This window comes from Arachis stenosperma, chromosome 5 (genome assembly GCF_014773155.1).
Source record: "Arachis stenosperma cultivar V10309 chromosome 5, arast.V10309.gnm1.PFL2, whole genome shotgun sequence".
NCBI classification, from domain to species: Eukaryota; Viridiplantae; Streptophyta; class Magnoliopsida; order Fabales; family Fabaceae; genus Arachis; species Arachis stenosperma.
The window spans coordinates 97,065,157-97,092,418 of NC_080381.1; the positions used below are offsets into that span (position 1 = coordinate 97,065,157).

Sequence of the window (27,262 nt, forward strand, 5' to 3'; positions counted from 1 at the left end):
CATGATTCATAGCATCATGAATGGAGAGGAAGTAGAAGTTCATGAAGTCATCTCCCATGAATTCTACAAAATAGCCGATAAGCCCTCTACTTTGGCAAGGCTAGCTTTTCCTCATCTTATTTGCCATCTATGTTACTTAACTGGAGTTATCATAGAAGGAGACATCCTTATAGAGGAGGTCAAGCCCATCACTAAGAAAATGATAGAGCAAACAATAGAGCCCACTCATGGAACCCAAGAGACGCGTGAGGAAGCTCATCACCAAGAAATCCCAGAGATGCCTCAAGGGATGCACTTTTCTCCCAACAACTATTGGGAATAACTCAACACTTCCTTAGAAGATTTGAGTTACAATGTGGATCAATTAAGGGTGGAACATCAAGAGCACTCCATCATTTTCCATGAAATTAGAGAAGATCAAAGAGCAATGAGAAAGGAGCAACAAAGGTAAGGAAATGACATAGAAGAGCTTAAGGACATCAGTGGTTCAAGAAGAAGACGCCACTAAGGTGGATTCATTCCTTGTTCTTATTTTTTCTGTTTTTCATTTTTATCTATGTTTTGTGTCTTTACTTCATGATCATTAGTATGTAGTAACTATGTCTTAAAGCTATGAATAAATTCCATAAATCCTTCACCTCTCTTAAATGAAAAATATTTTTAATTCAAAAGAACAAGAAGTACATAAATTTTGAAAATTGTCCTTGAAATTAGTTTAATTATATTGATGTGGTGACAATACTTTTTGTTTTCTGAATGAATGCTTGAACAGTGCATATTTTTGATCTTGTTGTTTATGAATGTTAAAATTGTTGGCTCCTGAAATAATGATGAACAAAGAGAAATGCTATTGATAATCTGAAAAATCATGAAATTGATTCTTGAAGCAAGAAAAAGAAGTGAAAAAGCAAAAGCTTGAAAAAAAATATTTTGGCAAGAAAAAAAATTAGAAAGAAAAAGAAAAAGCAAGCAGAAAAAGCCAATAGCCCTTAAAACCAAAATGCAAGGGTAAAAAGGATCCAAGGCTTTGAGCATCAATGGATAGGAGGGCCCAAGGAAATAAAATCCAGGCCTAAGCGGCTAAATCAAGCTGTCCCTAACCATGTGCTTGTGGCATGCAGGTCCAAGTGAAAAGCTTGAGACTGAGTGGTTAAAGTCGTGATCCAAAGCAAAAAGAGTGTGCTTAAGAGCTCTGGACACCACTAACTAGGGACTTTAGCAAAGCTGAGTCACAATCTGAAAAGGTTCACCCAGTCATGTGTCTGTGGCATTTATGTATTCGGTGGTAATACTGGAAAACAAAATGCTTAGGGCCACGGCCAAGACTCATATAGTAGCTGTGTTCAAGAATCAACAAACTTAACTAGGAGAATCAATAACACTATCTGAAATTCTAAGTTCCTATAGATGCCAATCATTCTAAACTTCAAAGGAGAAAGTGAGATGCCAAAACTGTTCAGAAGCAAAAAGCTACAAGTCCCGCTCATCTAATTAGAATTAATATTCATTGATATTTTAGAATTTATAGTATATTCTCTTCTTTTTATCCTAATTGATTTTCAGTTGCTTGGGGACAAGCAACAATTTAAGTTTGGCGTTGTGATGAGCGGATAATCTATAAGCTTTTTGGTATTGTTTTTAGGTAGTTTTTAGTATGATCTAATTACTTTTAGGGATGTTTTCATTAGTTTTTATGCTAAATTCACATTTCTGGACTTTACTATGAGTTTGTGTATTTTTCTATGATTTCAGGTATTTTCTGGCAGAAATTGAGGGACCTGAGCAAAACTCTAATAGGAGGCTGACAAAGGACTGTTGATGTTGTTGGAATCTAACCTCCCTGCACTCAAAATAAATTTTCTGGAGCTAAGGAACTCAAAATGACGCGCTCTCAACGGCATTGGAAAGTAGACATTCAGAGCTTTCCAGCAATATATAATAGTCCATACTTTATTCGAGATTTGATGACGTAAACTGGCACTCAACGCCAATTCCATGCTGCATTCTGGAGTCAAACGTCAGAAACACGTCACGAACCAGAGTTGAACGCCCAAAACACGTTACAACTTGGCGTTCAACTCCAAGATAAGCCTCAGCTCGTGTAAAGGTTAAGCTCAGCCCAAACATACACCAAGTGGGCCCCGGAAGAGGATTTATGCATCAATTACTTACTTCTGTAAACCCTAGTGACTATTTAAGTATAAATAGAACTTTTTACTATTGTATTTTAATCTTTGGTCTCAGTTTTATTTTATTATTCATCTTAGGAGACTATTGATCATGTTTGGGGGCTGGCCATTCTGCCATTCCTAAACCTTCATCAATTATGTATTTTCAACGGTGGAGTTTCTACACACCATAGATTAAGGGTGTGGAGCTCTGCTGTACCTCAAGTTTCAATGCAAGTACTACTATTTTCTATTCAATTCGACTTATTCTTATTCTAGGATATTCGTTGCACTTCAACATGATGAATGTGATGATCCGTGACACTCATCATCATTCTCACCTATGAACGCGTGACTGACAACCACTTCCGTTCTACCTTAGACCGGGCGCATATCTCATGGATTCCTTAATCAGAATCTTCGTAGTATAAGCTAGAATTGATGGCGGCATTCATGGGAATCCGGAAAGTCTAACCTTGTCTGTGGTATTCCGAGTAGGATTCCGGAATTGAATGACTGTGACGAGCTTCAAACTCGCGATTGCTGGGCGTGATGACAAACGCAAAAGAATCAAGGGATTCTATTCCAACATGATCGAGAACCGACAGATGATTAGCCGTGCTGTGACAGAGCATTTGGACCATTTTCACTGAGAGGATGGGATGTAGCCATTGACAACGGTGATGCCCTACATACAGCTTGCCATAGAAAGGAGTGACAAAGATTGGATAAAAGCAGTAGGAAAGCAGAGATTCAGAAGGAACACAGCATTTCCATGCACCTATCTGAAATTCCCACCATTGAATTATATGAGTAACTATTTTCTATTTATTTATTATTATTATCCGAAAAACCAATAATCTCTTAATACAGTTAAATCCGCCTGACTGGGATTTATAAGATGACCATAGCTTGCTTCATACCAACAATCTCTGTGGGATCGACCCTTACTCACGTAAGGTATTACTTGGACGACCCAGTACACTTGCTGGTTAGTTGTGCGGAGTTGTGACAAAGTGTGATTTATGTTTGAGAGCACCAAGTCATTGGAGCCATTGTTGATGATCACAATTTCGTCCACCAGCACCTAAGAAGACCTTTCCCCCAATGTCTTTGCCGTCAAGTTTTGGGCAGCCATCGCCTTCTTGGTGTTCCAAAAGGCCTTTATGGAATCCGAAGATTTAACCATCTCTGAAGAAGAACTAGGAAAACAATCACACGGTTGGTAAAAGATAAAATAACATATATGAACGCTCGATTATCTGTAAAGAAAGAGCTCGGGCACTACCCAGCTCGGCACGAAGAAGGAAAGGATCACCTAGAAACTTCTCCGTATCCAAGTAAGGAGGCTCCCCCCAATGCTCCTCTAAAACACCCACAAAAGCTTGTTCTACTTCACTCAGACTCTCCCAAGGATATTTAACCACTACTACATCTTTTTGCCACCATAAAGGGAAGGTGGCTAATCATTCTCATCCAAGAAAAAAGGACGAGCATCCTCAACAGCTCGGACTTTGAAGTAGTAATTCTTAAAGTCCCGAAAGGACTCATCAAACATAGAAAACACCTTCTTTCCTTGGGTAACTCAGAAGGAAATCCAAGAGGCTTTCTTCTTTGCCACCCCGGGTTATGTCAACATAAAAAGGTAAAGAAAAAGAGTTTCGGTAGGTCAGATACCCAGTTCTTGACACAATAGCTGAAAAATCTTTATAAAACCTAAAAAATTTGAATGAAGCTGAGAAGGGGCCACATTACAAGACCATAAGAGGTCAGTCTCAAAAGCAGTAAAAAAAAAGAGTAATACTTAGCTGGCTAAAGAAGTACTCGTAAGCATAGAAAAAGGACGCTCCGCCAGAGTTAAGGGAAGGAAACTAACCCTCTCCTGAGGGTCGAGTGGCGCCAACTCGTAATTCTTCTCGTCCTCCCTATTACTACATAGGAACCTTCTAAGTATCTCACAGTACTCAGGGTTGGCTACGCTAACACACATCAGGACTATGGAGCCTAGCCAATCGGCCATACCAGCAGGAACCTTTGTAGACATCTCAACAATGTTTTTTTGTGAAGACATAGAACAACTATCCCTCCAGTAAGAAAAAGAAAAGAGGTCACTACCAAAGCAACTCGGACAAGAAATAAAAAGTGAGGAAACAACTAGCACACAAAGAATATAACAGCAAAAGGGCACCCCAGGCTCCACAAAAACACCAACAGACCAGGGGCACCCTTTGGAGGCAATGAAGATACAAGCACACAGGAAAATCAACAAAAATTAAGATCCTAATCGAGATCCTAGCCCCTCTAATAAACCCTATTTTTAGGGTTTATCTTGTGCTTAATTTGGAGGAATTTATGACTTTTTACCCACATTTATCCAAGGAAATAGCATGGTTTCATGATTGTCTCCTAATTTGTGCTTAAATGTGAAAACATGCCTTTTAGACCTTTAATATGTCAATATTAATTCACCTTTGGTTCCACTAGATGCCTTGATATGTTTGTTAGTGAATTTAGATTGGAAAGGCTAGGAATGGATCAAAACGATGAAGAGGAAAAGCATGCAAGTGGAGAACTCATGAAGAAACAAGGATTTGGTATGCTAAGATCGATGCGCATGTGCAGCAGACGCGCACGCGTGGATTATGGAGTTGCATGGCGACGCCTACGCGTACATGGCACGTACGGGTGGGTAGGAAATTGTCAAGCGACGCGTACGCGTACATGGCGCGTATGCGTTGATGCTCGCACGTGACTCACTTAAAGGCAAAATGCTGGGGGAGAATTCTGGGCTTTCCAGGCCCAAATCTAACTCATCTCTGATGCTATTTAACCCAAGGACTGAAGGAGAATCACAAGCTTTCATCACATTAGTTTAGTTTCTAGAGAGAGAAGCTCTCTCTTCTCTCTAGAATTAGGATTAAGTTTAGGTTAATCTCTTAGATCTAGATCTACTTCTTCTCCTTCTTCAATTGTCATTTTGCTTTATGAATTCTTATGTAGATCTATATTTCTCTTTTAATGCAATTTATGATTTTCATGTCTTTTCATGTTTGATTTGATTTTCTATTATGGATCTATTGCTTTTGTAGTTAGATCACTCTTTAATTCTTGCAATTTATGTTGTTTACCTTTATTACCTTTTATGTGTTTGATGAAATAATTCTTCTAGTTATGAGTTAGATTTTATTCCTCTTAGTCTAGGTAGAGTAACTAGTGACACTTGAGTTATCAAACTCTCTTGTTGATTGACAATTAGAGATTGCTAATTGACTTGAATGCTACTAAGCTAGTCTTTCCTTGGGAGATGGCTAGGACTTGTGACTCAAGTTAATTCATCCACTTGACTTTCCTCCATGGTTAGAGGTTAACTAAGTGGGAGCAATGGATAATTCTCATAACAATTGATAAGGATAACTAGGATAGGACTTCTAGTTCTCATACCTTGCCAAGAGCTTTCATAGTTATTAGTTTACTCCTTTTGCCAATTACATTTCTTGTCTATTATTCTAAAAATTCCAAAACATACCTCTAACCAATAACAAGAACACTTTATTGCAATTTCTAGGGAGAATGACCCGATGTTTGAATACTTCGGTTATTAATTCTAGAGGTTTGTTACTCGTGACAACCAAATGTTGGTATGAAAGGATTATTTGTTGGTTTAGAAACTATACTTGCAACGAGATTTCATTAGTGAAACTCTATACCATCAATAATTCAATCATCACCCTCCGCCGAAAAAGAAAGCACAACAAAAACCTCATCACCTAAGCACTTACATGTCCCCAGAACAAAGCAATAGAGATAAGACAAAGACCACAACTTTAAAGAAACAAGAACATGCAATCTTTCCAGAAAAGCTTTAACATTTTCAAAGAAAGCTCAACAAAAGATCGAAACTTTGTGCGAAAAAGGAAAGCATGCAAATGGATAAGGACAAAAGAATGATGACTATCAAAAGACAAGAGAAGAATACCAATCTATGATAAAAAAGGAGTGAGCACAATGAATGCACAAAAGAGCCACAAACAAATAGAAGTCCCAAAAGCCAAAAATGATCTGGAGGATGAAGGAAAGGAAGTTTCTTTCACTGAGCAAAGAAACGCAGAACTCGAGAGAAAACTTTAGTAGAGAAACGAGCTTAGGGGTGAGATCAAAGGACAAAACGAAACAGATGGGAGAAGGAAACTAAAAACTAAGGGCAAAACCTCTCCTTTGATTTCAAACAAAATTTTAAAAGAGGGAAAGAAAACGGCAAAAGCAAAATGAAAGCCTAATCAATAAGCATTAAAGGCGCGTAAGTATTCCCAAGAAAGTAACCCCTTCGAGAAACCAACACAGCAATAAAGGAGTGAAAGCAAAAAATGCTTCGCATTTAAACACAACTCGCAAGCAGAGGAATAGATAGGACCAAGATGCTTGAGCGTGACTTCCCCAAAGAGATCGAAGCTCAGAAAGCACGATCTCATGAAAAGGTCCGAGATCAAGCAGGGGCACTGTTCATACCCTGGGTCGAGCTATGTGATCCGGGTTGAACGAAGACCAGAGCGACCGACCTCCTATAAAGGTTGGTCGCCACCGACCTATTCTTAAAGAGTTTGGCCAAATCACCAGAGGCCCAAAATAGGCCCAAAGCTGAGGATTACAGCCCCTCTAAAGGCGGCCAACCAAAAAAGATAAGGTGAACCCACCCACAAAATATAAGATAAGATAACTAACTTATCTCAAGGAGGGTCACTCATCATACTATAAATACACTGGAGTACCCAGGTATAACTCATACTCTGATTCTACAAAAAGACTTGCCTAAAGCACGTGCTAACTTAAGCATCGGAGTCTCTTGCAGGTACCACCACCCCCTGGTGAACGAAGATCAACAGCGTTGCCAGATTCAACAAGTCGGACACGACAGCTCTGTCCACAGAGAAGATCTCATCCAAGATCGACCTTCAGTTTCAGGTAACCCTCGGTACAAAGCCCAATTGAGGCTAGATGCACACGACAAGATTTACCAACTAAGTAGGCTTGACCTCAAGCCAGTGGCTAAAGGATGGTTGGAGCTTGTGCAATACTCCATCATTCCTACTAGTAACCGGTCTAAAGTTACTATTGACCGAGCAATAATGGTGCATTACATCATGCTCGAAAATGAAGTGGAGGTGCACAACATAATCCCTCAGGAAATATACAAGGTAGCCATAAAAGCCTCCACCAAGGCAAGGCTAGCCTTCCCACATCTTATCTATTGCATGTGCAATTCGGTTGGAATTAACATTGCGGGTGATGCCCTCATTAAGAAGGATAAGCTCATCACAATGATGAGGCTAGAAAATGTCAAAGAGCCAGCACAAGGACCCCAACATGAGCCTGTACAGCCGCCTCCACCAGAAATCCCTGAGATGCCTCAAAGGATGTATTTTCCTCTTTGTGACTACTGGGATCAACCGAATACCTCAATAGGGGAGCTGAGTGATGTGCATAAAGTTGATATGCTACGATTTTAGGAAATTGCACAATCGGCAAAAATTCCTTCCGGCAAGTGCACCGGTTATCGTCAAGTAAAAACTCACAATAGAGTGAGGTCGAATCCCACAAGGATTGGTTGAATGAGCAATTCGGATTAGAAGTGAGTTCTAGTTGAGCGGATCAAGATTTAGATGAGAATTTCGGAATCTTAAATTGCATGAATTAAAGAGCGAGAAGTTAAAGTGCTGAAATTAAAAAGGGATGGGGGTGATTGCATGAATTGAAAATTGCAGAATGTAAATAGAAAGGGATAGATCAGAGAGAGGGGTTCATTGGGGTCAGGAGATATTGAAATCTCCGAATCAAAACATTTTCATCTCTTCCTCAACCAATGCATTCATTGAATCTTGCTTGGCAATCTTATATGATTGGATTCCAATTCCTTGGCTCACCAATTCTCTCTAAACACAAACAAATTCCCAATCCCTTGGTTTAAATGTTCATAAGAAGAGATGATGCTCGATCACTGATTATACCACACAGTTTCATGGACCACAATTTGGTAGGATTACATGTCACAATATCCATCCAAACCCCAATCCAATTCACTGTGAGAAAGCTTCTCTAGCATGAATCCTCCATTCCTTTCCCAAGGTTCCGAAGGATTCCAATTATGGGTAGTTTCTTTCCCAAGACAACTACCCAATGGAATTAGATCGAGAAGCTTTCTAACAAAATTCAAGAGAAAAGATTGAAGAAGAAGATAAAACTTTTATTGATTCATTGAATTACAATAGAGCTCCCTAACCCAATGAAAGGGGTTTAGTGATTCATAGCTCAGAATTCAATTACAAAATTCATGAAAAATTCTCAAGTGTCTAAAGTTTGTCCTACTATCTTAAATTCTATCCTATTTATACACTTTCTAAATTGAGCTTCTGTTGTGTTTCTTGGGCTTTGAGGCTTTTCCTTGATTTCCTTTTGCTTTGGGTTTATGGTCCATAATCCTGATGATGCTGTGATCCAATTCTGTAACATTCATTGAGCAAACTTAGTGATAAACAAGTAATGACACGAGACTCAACAAATTGAAGTTCCAGACTCATCAATTCTTCAGGCCCAATCCCATAAATCATGATATTCAATTGGGTTTCATACCATAATACGTTTAAGTTAATGTTTGTGCTCAAATGCTAACTTAAACTTCAATATACTTGGCCCAGAAACCCTTTCAAAAAGTGGCGTTTAAGTTGAAGTTTAAGTTTCAGTTTAAGGTTAAACTGAAACTTAAACGTGGAAATGGAAGAAAGCAACCCAGGAGTGTGAAATGTCGAACACGTTTAAGCTTCAGTTTAAGGTTAAACTGAAGCTTAAACGTGGAAATGAAGAAAACAACCCTGGAGGAGCAATTGGGTCGAACACGTTTAAGCTTCAGTTTAAGGTTAAACTGAAGCTTAAACGTGGAAATGAGAAAGCAACCCTGGAGGAGAGAAATAGTCGAACACGTTTAAGCTCCAGTTTAAGGTTAAACTGGAGCTTAAACGTGGAAATGCTCCTAGTGCCTTTCCTACTTCTGGCGTTTAACCTCCAGTTTAAGGTTAAACTGGAGGTTAAATGTGGAAATGCTTCCTGGTGAGAAATTGTGTCGAACACGTTTAACCTCCAGTTTAAGGTCAAACTGGAGGTTAAACGTGGAAATGCCCCCTTGGTGAAATTCTCATTCTGGCGTTTAACTTCCAGTTTAAGGTTAAACTGGAGGTTAAACGCCAGTTTCAGCATTTCTCAACTTCCATGATTCTGGCGTTTAACTCCCAGTTTAACCTTAAACTGGAGGTTAAACGCCAATTTCAGCTTTGATGCATTTCTCATTCTGGCGTTTAACTTCCAGTTTAAGGTTAAACTGGAGGTTAAACGCCACTTTCAGCATTATATGGCTTGGCAGTTTAAGTTCCAGTTTAAGCTTAAACTGGAACTTAAACTCCACATGTGATCTTCAAGCTTCCTTTATTGATTTTGTTGCTTCCTTGCCTAGCCTCTTCTTCCCTGAAATCATCCAAACAATTGCATCAAAGTCTTGCAAAATTTCATGAGAAATCTTCTATTCATAGCATTCAAGTAATATAACTAAAAACTCATGGAATTTGCATCAAAATTATACTGTTTGGATGATTCATTACTTTGTTGTTCATTTAACCATTCTTGGTTACTTTCAGCTCAAGAAAATGCATAAAACAACTAAAACTAACAGGAAAATGCTAGTGAAACTAGCCTAAGATGCCTTGGCATCACTGAGCTCAAACGTGAAGCAACTAAGGATGGAGCACACTAAGCTTGCCATCATCCTCTATAAGATAAGAGAAGATCAGAAATGGATGATGGAAGAACAGCTGAGGCAAGGGCATGACATAAAGGAGCTCAAACGCTCCATTGGGTTTTCAAGAGGGAGCAGGAGCCGCCATCACTGAGGTTGTTCAATCCCATTATATCTCTCTATTTTATTTTTGTTTTCACTGTACTTTTATTTATTGTCTGTTTTTCTTTTCTAAGTTCATGATCATATCTAATCATTTGTCTTTCTTTTAATCTTATTTTATGTTTTATTTTGGTTATAAGATAACCTCTGTATCCTCACCATGCTTAAAAGAAAAATTATTTGAAAAAGAAACAATGAGAGGCATAAGTTTTAAGTATATCTTGAGTTATTCCAATTGATTTGATGTGGTGGCCTTGCATTTACTTTCTGAATGTATGAACTAACAGTGCATAATTGATATTGGAAATGAGAATGTTGGCTCTTGAAAGAGCAAAGAATTTAGAGAAGTATTATTGACTCTCTGAAAAATAAAAAAAATTGATTCTTGAAGTAAGAAAAAGCAGCAGAAAAAGAAAGAAAATAGAAAAAAGAAAAAGAAAAAGAAAAAAATGTTATATGGTCATAAAAGAAAAATCAAAAGAGCAAGAATCCATGGCTTTGAGCATCAATGGTTAGGAGGGTTAGAAATCATCCTAAAAAGCCCAAATGAGCTGCTATCCCTAACTAAATGCTTGTTGTGTGAAGGTGTCAAGTGAAAAGCTTGAGACTGAGCAGTTAAATTTATGATCCAAAGGAAAAAAGTACGCTTAAGAACTCTGGGCACCACTAACTGGGAATTTGAACAAAGCTAAATTTGAATCCAAAGGGTTCCCCCAGTTAAGTGCCTGTGGCATTTATGTATTTGGTGGTAATACGAGAAAACAAAACGCTTAGAGTCACGGCTAGGGTCAAAAAGGTGTAAAGCACCAAAAGAAAAAGATGTGTTCAAGAATTAGGAAAAACTAAACTAAGAGAATCAATAATATCATCCAGATTCTGGTTCCAAGAGATGTCAATATTTCGGAACTTCAAAGGAAAATGAGATGCCAAAACTATTCAGAAGTAAAGAACTATTAGCCCCACTTATCATTTGTATCTGAGCTTCATTGAAAAACTTTAAAACTTATTGTATCTTTCTCTTCTTTTTAGTCCCACTTCTTTTTGGTTGCTTGAGGACAAGCAACAGTTTAAGTTTGATGTTCTGATGAGTGGATATTTTATACACTTTTTGGCATCATATTCTTAGTGTTTTTAGTATGGTTTGTTAAGTTTTATTATATTATAGTAGGTTTTTATGCAAAATTCAATTTTTGGATACTACTTTGAGCTTTTGTATTTTTCTTATGATTTTAGGTAAATTTTGGGTGAATTTGGAAAGTTTTGGCAAAGTCTGATTCAGAGGTAAGGAAAGCATAGCAGATGCTGTCAGATTCTAACCTCTGTGCATTCAAATAGGCATTTTTGGAGCTACAGAGATCCAAATGATGCATTCGCAACGGTGTTAGAAAGCTAACCTTCGGATTTTTCTAGAAATATATAATGGTTTATACTTTTTTTCAGATTGGATTGCCCAAAACGGGCATTGAACGTCCAAACTACCCCCTAGGGGGCGTTCAACGCCCCAAGTGGATTAAGGCTGGCGCTCAACGCCCAAACTTAGCATCCAACGCCATAAAGGGAACAAGGAAGCAGCATATTCACTCCCTAGTGGGCGTCCAATGCCCACTCTATCAAGCTAGAAGCCAAGCTCAACCCAAACACTCACCAAGTGGGCCTAGAAGTGGATTTTCGCACCATTTTACTTAGTGTACTTCATTTTTGTTATTTTTAGTAAGGAGGGTAGTATATATTGAACAAAGATCACTCTTGTTAGGAGATCTTAGAACATTTTTTTGACACTTTACACATTTTTCATGTTACTATCTGTACAGTATGAGCAACTAAACCACCTAGGTTAAGGTTAGGAGCTCTGCTGATTTCTATGGATTAATATAAATACTTTTCTACTTCAATCTATGTTTGATTATATTCTCTGATGCATTATCATTCTTTATCCTTATGAATCTCGATTCTACATGAGTTTCTTACGAGTCTTGACCCGGATAGTATTGAGCTACAGCTTGAGAATGCACCACGGGTTCCAACAAGTTATTTAGGCTAATTGGGGTATGTGACATAAAACCTCGTTAGTCAAGGGTAATTGAGGTTCCTACGGCTCTAAGTGCTTGAACCATAAGAGCATCAGTCTAAAATCTGGAAGATCTGACCTTGTCTATGGCGTTTTGAGTAGGATCATCAAAGAGATTCAATTGCGCACATTTCACCTTCTCCCATATTGATCTAGTCCGTTTGGATGTTTGGTTTCAACCTGAAGAGATTTGTTTATGTGCCTACAACAACCAACTACAATCTTCTATTCTCCTAACTAAGATCTACAGGATAACCACAGCTTGCTCAATCTGGTAATCCTCGTGGGATTCCACCCTCACTCACTTGAGGTATTACTTGGACAACCCGGTGCACTTGCCGGTTTAGTTGTGCGAGTTAAAAATTTGTGCACCAATATTATATGATATTAGATTGATTTGGTGTTGTATGGAGTGGATTTAACAAGTTAAAGTGCTTGCTAATTTGGACTCGGTGGCTGAAAATTATGGATCTTGCTGGAGACTTGAAGGTTTGTAAAAGAGGGTTTTGGTGGAATTGTGCATCTTGGGAATCGGCTAAGGTATAGTTTTGGTTTTCTCTATGTAAAATATAATGTTTCATTAAACAAAGGCTTATGGACCTTACGATATGCTTGAATTGTTGATGATGCTTGATGATTATTGATGATTGTGATGATTTGATGAATTATGATGGTGATTATTGATGTTTGATGATAAATGATGTTAATGATATTAGGTATGGAATTTTGTGGTGATGTTGATAATAAATGGTGGTGAATGGTAAGTGATGAGCAGAGAATTTATACAGTTTTTGGCATTATTTTTAGGTAGTTTTTAGTATGATCTAGCAATTTTTAGAGGGATGTTTTTATTAGTTTTTATGCAAAATTCATATTTCTGGACTTTACTATGAGTTTGTGTGTTTTTCTGTGATTTCAGGTATTTTTTTGCTGAAATTGAGGGACCTGAGCAAAAATCTGATAGGAGGCTGACAAAGGACTGCTGATGTTGTTGGATTCTGACCTCCCTGCACTCGAAATGGATTTTCTGGAGGTACAGAACTCCAAATGCTGCGCTCTCAATTGCGTTCGAAGGTAGATATCTAGAACTTTCCAGTAATATATAATAGTCCATACTTTATTTAAGTTTATACAACGCAAACTGGCGTTCAACGCCAGTTCCATGCTGCATTCTGGAGTGAAACGCCAGAAACACGTCACAAACCAGTGTTAAACGCCAAAAACACGTTACAACTTGGCATTTAACTCGAAAAGAAGCCTCTACATGTGTAAAGCTCAAGCTCAGCCCAAGCACACATCAAAGTGGGCCCCTGAAGTGCATTTCTGCACTTAGACTTATTTCTGTAAACCCTAGTAACTAGTTTAGTATAAATAGAACTTTTTACTATTGTATTTACATCTTTGGATTATCTTTTGATCCTTTGATCAAGTTTTGGGGTCTGGCCTCACGCCCATGCCTGGACCTATATCACTTATGTATTTTCAATGGTGGAGTTTCTACACACCATCGATTAAGGTGTGGAGCTCTGCTGTACCTCGAGAATTAATGCAAAGTACTACTGTTTTTCTATTCAACTCTCATTTATTTCTATTCTAAGATATCATTCACGCCTAAGAACCTGATGAATGTGATGATTATGTGACGCTCATCATCATTCTCACCTATGAACGCGTGCCTGACAACCACTTCCGTTCAACAAGTAAACTAAGCTAGAATGAATATCTCTTGGGTTCCTTAACCAGAATCTTCGTGGTATAAGCTAGAATCCATTGGCAGCATTCTTGAGAATCCGGAAAGTCTAAACATTGTCTGTGGTATTCCGAGTAGGATTCAGGGATTGAATGACTATGACGAGCTTCAAACTCGCGAGTGTTGGGCGTAGTGACAGACGCAAAAGGATCAATGGATCCTATTCCAGCATGATCAAGAACCGATAGATGATTAGCCGTGCTGTGACAGAGCACCTGGACCATTTTCACTGAGAGGACGGACGGTAGCCATTGACAACGGTGATCCCCCAACATATAGCTTGCCATGGAAAGGAATATGCACGATTGGATGGAGACAGCCGGAAAGCAGACGTTCAAAGAGCCATACAGCACCTTCATACGCTTATCTGAAATTTCCACCATTGAATTACATAAGTATCTTTATCTTTATTTTCTGCTTTATTTATCTTTATGTTCGAAAACCTTTATAACCATTAGAATCCGCCTGACTGAGATTTATAAGATGACCATTGCTTGCTTCATACCAACAATCTCTGTGGGATCGACCCTTACTCATGTAAGGTTTATCACTTGGACGACCCAGTGCACTTGCTGGTTAGTGATGCGAAGTTGTGAAGAAAGTGCTGAGATTATAAATGCGCATACCAAGTTGAGCGCCATTGTTAGAGATCACAATTTCGTGCACCAAGTTTTTGGCGCTGTTGCCGGGGATTGTTTGAGTTTGGACAACTAACGGTTCATCTTGTTGCTCAGATTAGGTAGTTTTCTTTTTATTTTCTTTTCAAAAAGTTTTCAAAAATCTTTCAAAAATTTTTGTTTTCTTTTTCGTTTTCCAAAACAATTTTCGAAAAAAAATACAAAAACAATTTATAAAATCATAAAAATCAAAAAAATATTTTATGTTTCTTGTTTAAGTCTAGTGTCAATTTTTAAGTTTGGTGTCAATTGCATCTTTTTAATTTTCTAAAAATTTTTTTTGAAAATTCATGCATATGTTCTTCAGGATCTTCAAGTTGTTCTTGATAAGTCTTCTTGTTTGATCTTCATATTTTCTTGTTTTGTGTCTTTTCTTGTTTTTATATGCATTCTTATTTTATTAGTGTCTAAGCATTAAAAATTTCTAAGTTTGGTGTCTTGTATGTTTTCTTCTCTTGAAAATTTTTCAAAAATAAGTTCTTGATGTTCATCATGATCTTCAATGTGTTCTTGGTGTTCATCTTGACATTCAAAGTGTTCTTGCATGCATTATGTGTTTTGATCTTGCATTTTCATGTTTTGAGTCATTTTTGTCTTTTTCTCTCTCCTCATTAAAAATTCAAAAATCAAAAAAATATATTTTCCTTATTTTACTCATAAATTTCGAAATCTTTAGGTTGACTTAGTCAAAAAATTTTAAAATTAGTTGTTTCCTATTAGTCAAGTCAAGATTTCAAATTTAAAAATCTTATCTATTCAAAATCTTTTAATTTTTTTATTATTTTCGAAAATTTTAAAAATTAATTTTCAAAATCTTTTTCTTATCTTTATTTCAAATCTTCAAAAACTTTACTAACAATTAATGTGATTGATTCAAAAATTTGAAGTTTGTTACTTTCTTGTTAAGAAAGGTTCAATCTTTAAATTCTAGAATCATATCTTTTAGTTTCTTGTTAGTCAAGTAATCAATTTTAATTTTCAAAAATCAAATATTTATAAATTTCTTTTTCAAATCTTTTTCAAAATAAATTCCAACCATATCTTTTCAATCATATCTTTCAAACATATCTTTTTCAATCATATCTTTTTCAAAAAAATTTGATTTCAAAAATTTTTTTCTAACTTCTTATCTTTTCAAAATTGATTTTCAAATCTTTTCAACTAACTAATTGACTTTTTGTTTGTTTCTTATCTTTTTCAAAACCACCTAACTACTTTTCTATCTCTAATTTTCGAAAATCACTAACCATTTTTCAAAAATTAATTTTCGAAAACTCCCCTCTCTCATCTCCTTCTATTTATTTATTTATTTACTAGCACTTCTCTTCATCTAAAAAATTCGAACCCCCTATTCTCCTCTGTGTTCGAATTTTTCTCTTCTCCTTCTTCTATTCTTTTCTTCTTCTACTCACATAAAGGAATCTCTATACTGTGACATAGAGGATTCCTCTTCTTTTCTGTTCTCTTCTTTTTCATATGAGCAGGAGCAAGGACAAGGACATTCTTGTTGAAGAAGATCCCGAACCTGAAAGGACTCTAAGGAGGAAGCTAAGGGAAGCTAAAGCACAACCCTCTGGAGAGGACTTGACAGAAACATTCGAAAAGGAAGAAGACATGGCAGCCAAAAATTACAATAATGGCAACAATACGAAGAAGATGCTTGGTGACTTTACTGCACCAAATTCCAACTCACATGGAAAAAGCATCTCAATCCCTGCCATTGGAGCAAACAATTTTGAGCTAAAGCCTTAATTAGTTTCTCTGATGCAACAGAATTGCAAATTTTATGGACTTCCATCAGAAGATCCTTTTCAGTTCTTAACTGAATTCTTGCAGATTTGTGATACTGTTAAGACCAATGGGGTTGATCCCGAGGTCTACAGGCTTAAGCTTTTCCCTTTTGCTGTAAGAGACAGAGCTAGAGTATGGTTGGATTCTCAACCTAAAGACAGCCTGAACTCTTGGGATAAGCTGGTCACGACTTTCTTAGCCAAGTTCTTTCCTCCTCAAAAGCTGAGCAAGCTTAGAGTGAATGTTCAAACCTTCAGACAAAAAGAAGGTGAATCCCTCTATGAAGCTTGGGAGAGATACAAGCAACTGACCAAAAAGTGTCCTTCTGACATGCTTTCGAAATGGACCATCCTGGATATATTCTATGATGGTCTGTCTGAATTGTCTAAGATGTCATTGGACCATTCCGCAGGTGGATCTATTCACCTAAAAAAAACACCTGCAGAAGCTCAAGAACTCATTGACATGGTTACAAATAACCAGTTCATGTACACTTCTGAAAGGAATCCTGTGAGTAATGGGACGCCTCAAAGGAAGGGAGTTCTTGAAATTGATGCTCTGAATGCCATATTGGCTCAAAACAAAATGTTGACTCAGCAAGTCAACATGATTTCTTAGAGTCTGAATGGATTGCAACATGCATCCAACAGTACTAAAGAGGCATCTTCTGAAGAAGAAACCTATGATCCTGAGAACCCTGCAATGGCAGAGGTCAATTACATGGGTGAAGCCTATGGAAACACCTATAATCCTTCATGGAGAAATCATCCAAATTTCTCATTGAAGGATCAACAAAAGCCCCAACAAGGCTTTAATAGTGGTGGAAGAAGCAGGTTTAGCAATAGAAACAGACAGAGAATTCTAAGCAGAGTCCCTCTAGCTTAACAAACATAGTCTCTAATCTATCTAAGGCCACTCTAAGCTTCATGAATGAAACAAGGTCCTCCATTAGAAATTTGGAGGCACAAGTGGGTCAGCTGAGTAAGAAATCTCTCCCAAGCAATACAGAAGAGATTTCAAAAAGAGAGTGCAAGGCCATTGATATAATCAACATGGCCGAATCCAAGGAGGAAGGGGAGGACGTGAATCCCAATGAAAAAGACCTCATGGGACGTCTTCCAGACAGAAAGGAGTTCCCTATTGAGGACCTAAAGGAATCAGAGACTCATATGGAGACCATAGAGATTCCATTAAACCTTCTTCTGCCATTCATGAGCTCTGAGAACTATTCTTCCTCTGAAGAGGATGAAGATGTAACTGAAGAGCTAGTTGCTCAATATCTAGGAGCCATCATGAAGCTGAATGCCAAGTTGTTTGGTGATGAGACTTGGGAAGATGAACCTCCCTTGCTCATTAGTGAACTAAATACATGGGTTCAGCGTCTCGATGAATTAATGCAATGATTTCTATTTTCCATTTAAACACGCTTGTTTCTATCGAAGATGCTGATTTGTATTTAACTGTGATGGATGTGATGATCCGTGACACTCATCACCATTCTCAAACCATGAACGTGTGCCTGACAAACACCTCCGTTCTACACTAGATTGAATGAGTATCTCTTAGATTCCTTAATCAGAATCTTCATGGTATAAGCTAGAATCCATTGGCAGCATCCTTGAGAATCCGGAAAGTCTAAACCTTGTCTGTGGTATTCCGAGTAGTATTCAGGGATTGGATGACTGTGACGAGCTTCAAACTCACGAGTGTTGGGCGTAGTGACAGACGCAAAAGGATCAATGGATCCTATTCCGACATGATCGAGAACCGACAGATGATAAGCCGTACTGTGACAGAGCATTTGGACTATTTTCACTGAGAGGATGGGAAGTACCCATTGACAACGGTGATGCCCTACATACAGCTTGCCATGGAAGGAGCCTTGCATGTTTGAAAGTGAGAAAGCATTATGTTACAGAAATTCAGAAGACAAAGCATCTCCAAAACTCCAACATATTCTCCATTACTGCATAATAAGTATTATTTAATCCATGCTCTCTTGTTTATTTGCAAGTCAGTTGATAACTATAATTGGTATCCTGATTAAGATTAATAAGATAACCATAGCTTGCTTCAAGCCAACAATCTCCGTGGGATTCGACCTTTACTCACGTAAGGTATTACTTGGACGACCTAGTGCACTTGCTGGTTAGTTGTGCGGATTGCAAAAGTGTGATTGCAATTTCTTGCACCAAGTTTTTGTCGCCGTTGCCGGGAATTGTTCGAATTTGAACAACAGACGGTGAATCTTGTTACTTAGATTAGGAAAAATTTGTCTTTTTTTTTTGTTTAGAGTCACTTGGATTGCATCTTCTATTATTCCTTTTAAATTTTTTTTCAAAAATATTATTTTTCTTTATTAGTTTTTAATTTTTCTTGGAATCTTTTATGTGAGTTTAGTGTCATGTTTTAAGTTTGGTGTCAATTGCATGCTTTTCTTTGTCTTCCAATTTTCAAATTGCATGTTCTTTGTTCTTCCTTGATCTTCAAATTGTTCTTGTCAATTTTTCTTGTTTGATCTTTGGTTTGTCTTATTTTGTGTCTTTTCTTGTTTTTCTTGTGCATTTTTCAAAATTTTAGTTTTAAAAAAAAATACTTTTATACCTCTTTAAAACAGGTTACATTTATAGCTCAATTGGCTAGAGCGTTAGTTTATGTTCTTGGTAATTGGGTATCTTCTTTTTAAAACTTTTTCAAAAATAATTTTTCTTTGATTAAATCTTGTGCCAAACTTTAAATTTGGTGTTTTCTTGTTAATTTTTCTTTAGTTTTCAAAAATTTTAATTGGTTTTCTAAAAATTTTAAGTTTGGTGTTCTTTCTTTTGTTCCTTTTGTTCTTGTGAGTCTTCAAGGTGTTCTTGAGTCTTCTTTGCGTTTTGATCTTAAAATTTTTAAGTTTGGTGTTCCTTGGTGTTTTCCCTCCAAAATTTTCGAAAACAAGGAGCATTAGATTTAAAAATTTTAAATCTTGTGTCTTTTATGTGTTTTTCTCTTTCATCATAAAATTCAAAAATAAAAAAATTATCTTCTCCTCAAATTTCTCATAATTTTCGAATTACTTGGGTTGACTTGGTCAAAATTTTCAAATCACATCTTTTTTAAAAATATCCTAACCACTTTCTCTCTCCTCACTTTTTCGAAAATCTTCATAAAATATTTTCAAATTTTTATTTTTATTTTTATTTTGGTTTTTATTTTATTTTATTTTATTATTTCAAAAATAATTTTTTTTATAAAATAAATCCACATCATCTCCCTTTTTCCATCATAGACCTAAGTGGAAATGAACAGTCCAGAAGGACTCTGGGGTCATATGCTAACCCCACTACTGCTTCATATGGGAGTAATATCTGTATACCCTCTATAGGAATCAGTAGCTTTGAGTTAAATCCTCAGCTCATTATCATGGTGCAGCAAAGTCGCCAGTATTCCGGTCTTCCACAAGAAGAACCTACAGAGTTTCTGGCACAGTTTTTACAAATTGTTGACACAGTACATGATAAGGAAGTAGATCAGGATATCTACAGATTATTACTGTTTCCATTTTCTGTAAAGGACCAAGCTAAGAGGTGGTTAAATAACCAACCTAAAGACAGCATAAAGACATGGAAACAGCTGTCAGAAAAATTTCTGAATCACTATTTTCCTCCAAAACGGATGACACAGCTAAGGCTGAGCATCCAAGGCTTCAAACAAGGAGATAATGAATCCCTTTATGATGTCTGGGAGAGATACAGAGAGATGCTAAGAAAATGCCCCTCTAAAATGTTTTCAGAGTGGGTGCAGTTAGACATCTTCTATTATGGGCTTACAGAGAGAGCTCAGATTTCTCTAGACCACTCAGCTGGTGGATCTATCCACATGAGAAAGACAATTGAAGAAGCTCAAGAGCTTATTGATATAGTTGCCAGGAATCAGCATCTGTACCTAAGCAGTGAATCTTCCAAGAAAGAAGATGCTAAAATAGTAACTGCTGAACTCAGTCCTGCAGAACAAGTTACAAAATTCAATCAGCAATTAGATTTTCTAACAAAACAGCTAGCCGAATTCAAAGGGATATTACAAGAAACAAGAATGGCTAATATGAATAAGGAAGTGCAGTTGAAGCAAACAGAACAGCAGTTATCAAAACAAATAACAGAAAAATACCAAACAGTTCAATTAAGAAGTGGAAAAACATTAAATACCCCACTTCAAGGCAGCATAAAGCCAAGAAATGAGCAAACTGCTACCCAAAATCCCTCTGAGGACAGCAAGAGCCCAGAGAGGAATAATTCTGGTGCTCATACGCCAGAAAAGGGGTGGAGAGCTGGCGTTGAATGCCCAACCCATGCTCAGTCCTGGCGTTCAACGCCAGAAATAGGCAAGGAATTGGCATTGAACGCCCATGGGAAGCACAGTTCTGGCGTTCAAATGCCAGAAACAGGTAAGGAGTTAGCGTCTAACGCCACTCCATCTTCCACCCCTGGCATTCAAACGCCAGTGGGAGATCAAACACATACAAGTGCTGATAGCAACCCCTCTAAAAAGGCTTCTCAACCCACATCTGTAGGCAATAAACCTACAGTAACTAAGGTTGAGGAATACAAAGCCAAAATGCCGTATGTAACAACCCTGATTTTCGAGTACGCGAGATCTTTTCTGAAAGTACGAATTTCTCTGGAGGATCAGTAAGGGGAGAACCTCTGATATATCATCAAGTATTTCAATCCTCATTTTCGTTATGTCATCTTTAAGCTAGAACCTTTTTCCAAGGCAAGCTCGATAACACAGTCACGAAGAACATAGTTTTTGAACCGTATCAGTTAGGAGTTTTGATCCGGTTTTTTGTAAATAGTCTCAGTTTGACGAACCGGACTCGATTCATGAGAGAAGAGAGATAACAGGGTAATATTATCATTATATTAGTATTAGAAGCTACTTGAATAATATTATAAGGTTACCTGGTCAGTTTTAGTTAAAAACAGAAAATCGGTTTAATCGGGTTCACAATTTACTGGTGCAGTTTAGCACCAGCATTCTCTGATGACTTTAGCAATGCTAAGGCCTCATCATACATGTTTTATTCTCATAATAAATATGTTACTAGTGTCATTTATGCTAGTAGCTCAGAAAATAATTTTTAGAGATGTTTTCACAAGTGTTCTGATACACCTAGTTTTAGTAGTTATACACCTGAGATATTTTAATATTATTTTAATCCACCTCCAAGCCAACCAATCACAACTCACCCTACACCCCCAAAACCCCCAAGGCTGGTTCATTTTCTCCTTGTGGCCGAAATTACCAAGAGAGAAAAAGAGAGAAAAGTTCTTGGTTACAAATCTTCAAAGCTTGATTTCTGCTGAACTAAAACTCAAATCAAAATTCCAATCCGACCAAAATGATCCTCTCTTCTTTCTCCACATGATCATATAACTTATTAAGGCTGGAATCAAGGCGAGTTGGCTGCACCATCTCTCTTTTGATTCGGTTTCAAGGAAACATGCTCAAACATGTGTTTTCTTGATGTTCTTCCTTAGGAATCATGCTTAACTTGACTTGAGGGCCAAGAAACGTGACTTTCCAGAAAGTCTAAGGTTAGAAATCACTTCCTAACATGCTGAGTGAGATTTGGTTATTTGAGAGTTTTTGGATTTAAAGTTGTTCTTGATGTGATTTAGGAGGAAAAAGTGCTAAAGGACCACCTGAAAGTCTAACTGAATTATGAGCAGCAAAATCAGGTAGGGTGTCACGAAATTAATCTTGATTATTTGTGTTTGAGATGTGTGAATGTTGTATGATTTGGCTGTGCTAAAAAATTGGTTGCATATATGATTGATTCTTGGTGAAAATTTGGTGAAATGTTGATGAAATTTGATGAAATTCAAGCTTTAAAGTTCATCTTCTTGTGGCAGCTGGAAAAACGAAACCCTAGGCTTAAATTGAAGTTCAATTTGTGTTAAAATCATGTAGAAAAGATGGGGTTTTAGTGGCTGCTAATTTATTATGAATTATGGTAAAAATCGGTTGCTGAAAAGACTAAAATACGGGTAAAAACAGAGAAAGAATCTGAAGAATTCATGAAGAACATGAAGAACACTTTGAGTGCGATGAAGAACAATGAATAACAGGCTTTAGATCCTTAAAAGGGCAAGGAAGTAAAATTTTTGGTGTTTAAAGGGTTATTTGGTAATTTCTGAAAGTTAGGGTGGTTAAAGTAGAAATATTAAAAGTTACTGGGTTAAAAAGTGAATTTTAAAGGTAAAAAGGTAAAGGAAGGTTAATTTTCGAAAATTTAATAATAAAATAATAAATAATAATAAAATATTAAATAATAATATTTAATTAAAAATAATATTTTAATAAAAATGATAAAATAATGCGAAAAAGGTAGTTTTCTGTATAAGTTTTAGAAAGACAACTTTAAGCGCAGAATCTCATAATTACCTTCATAAAACACTTAGGGAATGGTAAGAACATATTAGTGAGGCAAAGATAAAAGAAAGATAAAAGCTAAAGAAAAGAAAAAAAAAACAAAGAAGAAGTCTATAAAGTTTTAACAACAGAAAAACAGACAGAGACTAGCGAACGAACTAGGGCAACATAGTTAGTCCTTGAGTTACGACTAGTGTTAGGTATAATATGAAAAGTTAAACTGTTTCAGTATAGACTTAATGAACCTATACTTGGGACAGGCTAACTATTCATATCGAGATTTACATAAGCTTTAAATACACATGTTAAACAGAGGAATCAGAGCAGAGTAAAGAGATTAAGAGTAGAGGACTTATTGAAAAGTTAATTGTTGCGTGAGGCAACCCAAGGGATATTATTTGCATATTCGTTGTTTAATGCAACGCAAGAGATAATGTTTATTTATCTGTTGCTTAAAGCACCCCAAGAGTTTCTGTAGGGAAACTAGGATACCTACAGCAATTTTTCGTTCCCAAGAGTATATTTCCTGCGAGTAGAAAGCAGAGGCTGTCTCAATAGAGCTGCTAATAATTATATGCGCATTTATTTGAACGGAAAATCGTATCCGGGAAATCGTGAACTTGTGACCGGATAAATGTCGGGAAATGCAAGTGCTAACCGACACATGAGCTCATGGCCTGTACTAGGGCTAGACATGCATCATTCTTGTATGCGCATCATTCTCAGTTGTTTTCTGATGAGCGGATAATTTATACGCTTTTTGACATTGTTTTTAAGTAGTTTTTAGTAAGTTCAAGCTACTTTTAGGGATGTTTTCATTAGTTTTTATGTTAAATTCACATTTCTGGACTTTACTATGAGTTTGTGTGTTTTTCTGTAATTTTAGGTAATTTCTGGCTGAAATTGAGGGACCTGAGCAAAACTCTGAAAAAGGCTGACAAAAGGACTGCTGATGCTGTTGGAATCTGACCTCCCTGTACTCAAAATGGATTTTCTGGAGCTACAGAACTCCAAATGGCGCGCTCTCAACGGCGTTGGAAAGTAGACATCCAGAGCTTTCCAGAAATATATAATAGTCCATACTTTATTCGGAAATTGACGACGTAACTTGGCGTTGAACGCCAAGTACATGTTGCTGTCTGGAGTTAAACGCCAGAAACACGTCATGATCCGGAGTTGAACGCCCAAAACACGTTATAACTTGGCGTTCAACTCCAAGAAAAGCCTCAGCTCGTGGATAGATCAAGCTCAGCCCAAGCATACACCAAGTGGGCCCCGGAAGTGGATTTATACATCAATTACTTACTCATGTAAACCCTAGTAGCTAGTCAAGTATAAATAGGATAAGTTACTATTGTATTAGACGTCTTATCTTTTGATAGTTTAATCTTTTGACTGTTTAGTCTTTGATCATTCAGTCTTTAGACCTTCATTGGGGCTGGCCATTCGGCCATGCCTGAACCTTTCACTTATGTATTTTCAACGGTGGAGTTTCTGCACACCATAGATTAAGGGTGTAGAGCTTTGCTGTACCTCAAGTTTCAATACAATTACTATTACTTTCTATTCAATTCTCTTTTATTCTTATTCCAAGATATACGTTGCACAACACTTTGATGAATGTGATGATCCGTGACACTCATCATCATTCTCACCTATGAACGCGCGTGACTGACAACCACTTCCATTCTACCTTAGGCCAGGCGCATATCTCTTAGATTCCCCAACAGAATCTTCCTGGTATAAGCTAGATAGATGGCGGCATTCATGGGGATCCAGAAAGTCTAACCTTGGCTGTGGTATTCCGAGTAGGATCCCGGGAATCCGGAAAGTCTAACCTTGTCTGTGGTATTCCGAGTAGGATTCCGGTATTGAATGACTGTGACGAGCTTCAAACTCCTGAAGGCTGGGCGTGATGACAAACGCAAAAGAATCAAGGGATTCTACTCCAACCTGATTGAGAACTGACAGATGAATAGCCGTGCTGTGACAGAGCATTTGGACCATTTTCACTGAGAGGATGGGATGTAGCTATCAACAAGGGTGATGCCTCCAGACGATTAGCCGTGCAGTGACAGCGCATAGGACCATTTTCCGGAGAGGATGAAAAGTAGCCATTGATGATGGTGATGCCCTACATACAGCTTGCCATGGAAAGGAGTAAGAAGGATTGGGTGAAAGCAATAAGAAAGTAGAGATTCGAAAGGATTCTAGCATATCCACACGCCTATCTGAAATTCCCACTATTGATTTACATAAGTATCTCTATCCTATTTTATTTTCTGTTTATTTTTATTAATCATATTTGATTTTCTAAATTCCATAATTTTATCCTCCTGACTGGGATTTACAAGATGACCATAGCTTGCTTCATACCAACAATCTCTGTGGGATCGACCCTTACTCACGTAATGTATTACTTGGATGACCCAGTACACTTGCTGGTTAAGTTGAATGAAGTTGTGAACATAAATTCCAATAGAGCCAATTTTTAAATCTCATGCAAATACAAAGAGGATCACAATTTCGTCCACCAAGTTTTTGGCGCCGTTGTCGGGGATTGTTCGAGTATGGACAACTGACGGTTCATCTTGTTGCTCAGATTAGGTAATTTTCTTTTCAAAAATCTTTTTCAAAATTTTTCCTTTATTTTTCGTTTTTCCAAACTATATTTTCGAAAAAAAATTAATAAAAATACAAAAAAAATTAGAAAATCATAAAAAATCAAAAATATTTTGTGTTTCTTGTTTGAGTCTTGATAAGTCCTCTTGATAAGTCCTCTTGTTTGATCATAAAAATTAGAAAATCATAAAAAATCAAAAATTCCATGCATTCATAGTGTTCTTCATGATCTTCAAGTTGTTCTTGATAAGTCCTCTTGTTTGATCTTGATGTTTTCTTGTTTTGTGTTGTTTGTTGTTTTTCATATGCATTTTTCGTTTGTTAGAGTCCATGCATTAAAGATTTCTAAGTTTGGTGTCTTGCATGTTTTCTTTGCATCAAAAATTTTTCAAAAATATGTTCTTGATGTTCATCATGATCTTCAAAGTGTTCTTGATGTTCATCTTGACATTCATAGTGTTCTTGCATGCATCATGTGTTTTGATCCAAAATTTTTATGTTTTGGGTCATAATTGTGTTTTTCTCTCTCATAATTAAAAATTCAAAAATAAAAAATATATCTTTTCCTTTTTTCTCTCCAAATTTTTGAAATTTTGGGTTGACTTGGTCAAAAAAATTTTCAAAATTAGTTGTTTCTTACAAGTCAAGTCAAATTTTCAATTTTAAAAATCTTATCTTTTTCAAAAATTATATCTTTTTCATTTTTTTCTATTTTTCAAAAATTTCAAAAATCTTTTTCAAAATCTTTTTCTTATCTTTATATCATATTTTCGAAAATTCACTAACAATTAATGTGATTGATTCAAAAATTTGAAGTTTGTTACTTTCTTGTTAAGAAAGGTTCAATCTTTAAGTTCTAGAATCTTATCTTGTAATTTCTTGTTTGTGAAGTAAGTAATTTCAAATTTTTGAATTAAATCTTTTTATCTTTTATCATATCTTTTTCAAAAAGTTTTATCTTTTTCAAAATTTGATTTCAAAATATCTTATCTAACTTCTTATCCTCTTATCTTTTTAAAATTTGATTTTAATATCTTTTTCAACTAACTATTTGACTTTTTGTTTGTTTCTTATCTTTTTCAAAACCACCTAACTACTTTTCCCTCTTCAATTTTCTAAAATACCTCTCTCTTTTTCAAAAATTCTTTTTAATTGTCTTAAATTTTAATTTTAATTATATCTTATATTTAATTTTCGAAAATACTAATCCCTTTTTCAAAATTATTTTCAAAATTCTCCCTCCCTTTTCTTATTCTATTTAATTAATAATTTACTAACACTTCTTTTCACCTCTCTTCATCTAAAAATCCGAACCCACTCTTCTACATTCTTCTCCCCTTTCTTCTCCTACTAACATAAAGGAATCTCTATACTGTGACATAGAGGATTCCTCTTCTTTTCTTGTTTTCTTCTCTTTCATATGAGCATTAACAAGGAAAAAGGCACTCTTGTTGAAATTGATCCAGAACCTGAAAGGACTCTGAAGAGAAAATTAAGAGAAGCTAAGTTACAACAATCTAAAGGTAACCTTTCAGAAACATTAGAACAAGAGAAGGAGATGGCAGCCGAAAATAATAATAATGCAAGGAGAATGCTTGGTGACTTCACAAAGCCAACGTCCAAATTTGATGGAAGAAGCATCTCCATTCCTGCCATTGGAGCCAATAATTTTGAGCTTAAGCCTCAACTAGTTGCTTTAATGCAACAGAACTGCAAGTTTTATGGACTTCCATCTGAAGATCCTTACCAGTTTTTAACTGAGTTCTTGCAGATCTATAAGACTGTAAAGACGAATGGAGTTGATCCTGAAGTCTACAGACTCATGCTTTT

At 36.6% G+C, this 27,262-nt stretch overlaps 1 non-coding gene across 1 annotated transcript; it reads right to left on the minus strand.

Moving 5' to 3' along the window:
- Positions 1 to 16,621: 16,621 nt before the first annotated feature.
- LOC130983896 (small nucleolar RNA R71) lies at positions 16,622 to 16,729 on the minus strand. Its single transcript, XR_009087865.1, has one exon. It is a non-coding gene; the product is annotated as a small nucleolar RNA R71 (small nucleolar RNA).
- Between the last annotated feature and the right edge of the window lie 10,533 nt (positions 16,730 to 27,262).